The sequence below is a fragment of the Dipodomys ordii genome, unplaced genomic scaffold (assembly GCF_000151885.1).
Source record: "Dipodomys ordii isolate 6190 unplaced genomic scaffold, Dord_2.0 Scaffold100, whole genome shotgun sequence".
NCBI classification, from domain to species: Eukaryota; Metazoa; Chordata; class Mammalia; order Rodentia; family Heteromyidae; genus Dipodomys; species Dipodomys ordii.
Window position 1 is genome coordinate 31,822 of NW_012267316.1, and position 3,787 is coordinate 35,608.

Consider the following 3,787-nt stretch of genomic DNA (forward strand, 5'->3'; position numbering starts at 1 on the left):
CTGAAGCATATTTATCACTCCTCCATCAGGGAGGAAAATGTAAGCCTCAATCTTCCCATTCATCCTATCTTATATTGATTTACTTAGTGGGGTACCATGGATATTCCTTGCACCCATTATTTCTAAGAACAGTTAAGCCAGGAGAGCTTACAGGACCTAGATTTCAAGATATAAAGCACATCTTCAAAAGAAAACATGTTTGGAAGTGATGCTTTGATTGTAAATCCCTCTTAATAGCAGAGGAAAATATAAAAACTCCTAGTTTCTTTTTCTAAACAAAACTTACATTTCTAAAAAAATCAGTACTCTTACTTCAACAAGAAATTATTTTCTACTCTATATACATTAGAGGAGTGGTTTTCATCTCTAGTACACTGTGAAAAGATTCATTTCTTTCTTCTTTTTTTTTTTTTGCCAGTCATGGTGCCTGAACTGTGGGCCTGGGCACTGTCCCTCAGCTCTTCAGCTCAAGGCTAGTGCTCTACCACTTGAGCCACAGCGCCACTTCCAGCTTTTTCTGCTTATGTGGTGCTGAGGAATCGAACCCAGGGCCTCATGCATGCAAGGCAAGCACTCTACCACTGAGCTACCTTCCCAGCCCCTCATTTCTTTCTTGAGTCTTATGTTTTCCACTCCACTCATTCCCTCACATATACAACTTGTTTCTAAAATCATCCTGTTGTGATGTACAGGCAAGACTAAAAATCTAGAAATAGAAATGTAATTCATATGTGGTAATAACAATATAGGCAAATGTTATTTCTATTCTACTCCATTTAATTTATATTCTAAAATTTATTTGAGGTACAGCTGTAAACAGCTCTTCTTGAATATATAATCATCTGTCCTCTTTTTCATTAGGATAATCTTGTAGTACAAACAAAAATGCTTATAATTGAAACCTGGGTTTTTATTCTGGAATATGCTTATTATAAGCCTGAATAGTTTTGGATAATACCTTTTGCTGCCAATCCTTCTGCACTGTCTTTAGAGTTAACTTTCTGCTGTCTGGTGGGAAATCTGAACCCATCATTCTAAATTTTCTTGTTATGACATCAGTATAGAATCTATGTGAGAAACACCAAAGAGGGCTGAGGTCATACCTTAAGTCGTAGAAGTTCTTGCATGGCACACACAAAAGACCTTGGCATCACCCCACAATACCTTTAAAAAATCAGCTAAGTCCATAGAACCCTGAATATGCTAAGTAGGGTTGGGCTGTTAATATGTGGCTAAACAAACACCAATGAGTGTGCCAAAACTCAGAGATGACCTCTCTCCTCTTGCTGGAATCTTTCCTCCAAAGACTGCTAAAGAATGTATGTTTACTAGAGTAGTACACTCAAAGATCATCAAACTTCCTGAGGCCATCATTTACCCTAGTGCTACTGCACTGAAGCATATTCTGCAAGTACTAAGAAGGAAACAAATAAAGGTAATCTGAATTACCCTGTTATCTCCCTTTTAATGGAACTCTGCTTCCTGTTACTCAGTTTAAAAGATGAATTGGCAGCTGGGTGCTGGTGGCTCACGCCTGTAATCCTAGCTACTCAGGAAGCTGAGATCTGAGGATCTCAGTTCAAAGCCAGCCTGGGCACAAAAGTCTGTGAGACTCTTATCTCCAATAAACCACTCAGAAAACCAAAGTGGCACTGTGGCTCAAGTAGTAGAGTGCTAGCCTGGAGCTGAAGAGCTGAGGGACAGTGCCCAGGCCCAGAGTTCAAGCCCCACAACCGACCAAAAAAAAATGATGAAATGGCAATAAGATGTGAGTCGACATATATAATTTTTTTAATAGTAGAAGCATTACTAAGAGCCAAATTATGACCCTTAGAAAGCAAATTTGTAGATAATGGCTTGGAGATATCCTAAAGAACAGAAAAAAATAAAATTGAATGCTTTTCTTTAAAAGTCTTTTAATCGCATTGTATTTATAAACTGTTTTGGTGAATGACAACTCCTTTGTACAACTACTTAGAGATAACTTTTTTATTTTCATTTTTGTGGCAGTCATAGGGCTTGAATTCTGGGCCTGGACACTATCCCTCAGCTCTTCAGCTCTAGGCAAGCACTCTACAACTTGAGCCACAGTACCACTTCTGGTTTTCTGGTTGTTAATTAGAGAAAAGAGTCTCACGGACTTTTCTGTCCTGGCTGGCTTTGAACCATGATACTCAGAGCTCAGCTTCCTAAGCAGCTAGGATTACAGGCATGAGCCACAGCACCCAGCTTAGAGGTAACATTTTTAAAGTCTTTCAAGGACATAGATGAAAATAGGAATCCATGTGAGACACGTGGGCTGTTTAGACATGTGAGCTGAGAACTCCTTGGTTCTGTCTGTTTGGTCCAATCATCTTTTTTTTAATTGTTATTATAGGGCTGGGAAGGTGGCTCAGTGGTAGAGCGCTTGCCTTGCATGCATGAGGCCCTGGGTTTGATTCCTCAGCACCACATAAGCAAAAAGAAAAAAGCCAGAAGTGACTCTGTGGCTCAAGTGGTAGAATGTTAGCCTTGAGCTGAAGAGCTGAGGGACAGCACCCAGGCCCAGAGTTCAGGAACCACAACCGGACCAAAAAAATAAATAGTTATTATAAAGGTGATATCACAGGGGATTACAGTTGCATAAGTGGGGTAAAGAGTACATTTCTTTTTGGACAGTGTCAGCCCTTCCCTCGGTCTCTCCTAGTTTTCCCCTCCCATCCCCACCCACAAGTTATATAGTTCATTTTCAACACAGTGAGTATTTCTGCTGCATTTGTTCACTCTTTCCCCTCCATTTCTGTGCTCCCCTTACCCTCCCAAAGACAGATAAACACACTAGACAAAAAGAAAAGAAAAGTAAAACAGCAACAACAACCAAAAAAAAAAAATCCTCAGCCAGGTGCAGGTGGCTCACTCTTGTAATCCTAGCTATTCAAGAGGCTGAAATCTGAGAATCGGGATTCAAAGCCAGCCCAGTACAGAATTCCATTGTATAAATATACCACATTTTCGTGATCCATTCATCTACCGAAGGGTATCTGGGTTGGCTCCATATCTTAGTTATGGTAAATAATGCAACAATAAACATAGTTGTGCTGATAGCTTTAGTATGGTCTTGTTTGTCATCATAGTCATCATAGTATGGTCTTGTTTGTCATCTCCATATTGCTTTCCAAAGATTTCTTGATTATAGCCATTCTAACTGGGGTGAAGTACAATCTCTGTTTTCACTGTATTTGATTCCAGTGCCCTGCATCTTGCATATACATTTTTCTAATTTGGGGAGGGGAAGAGAAATAACAAAATGCTAAAATAAGGATAGAGCCCCAGGACTGGGGAAAGAAAGAAAGAACTAAAGAGAATGAAAAGCAATCAAGCAAGCAAGAGAGAAAGAAAGAAAGAAGGGAGGGAGGGAAGGAGGGAGGGGAGGAAGAAGAGGGGGAAGGGGAAAGGAGGGGAAGGGAATGGAAAGGAAGGGAAGGGGAAAAAGAAAAGAAAATCTGCTCACACACCACCTCAGTATAACCCTTGTTTTCACTGTATTTGATGTCTTTGCCCTGCATCTTGTATGTACATTTTTCTAATTTGGGGAAGGGAAGGGAAAAAACAAAATGCTGAAATAAGGATACAGGTTGGTCCATTGTAACAATGAGATGTACAAGACACTAAGTTGAAAACGAACTTTACAACTTGGGGGCGGGGAGGGGTGAGTTGGGGAGGTGGAGAGGAAGGGATGGTAGGGAAAAACAAAGGAGGAGGTAACAATGCTCAATAGGAAATGCACTCATTACCTTACTCATGTAAC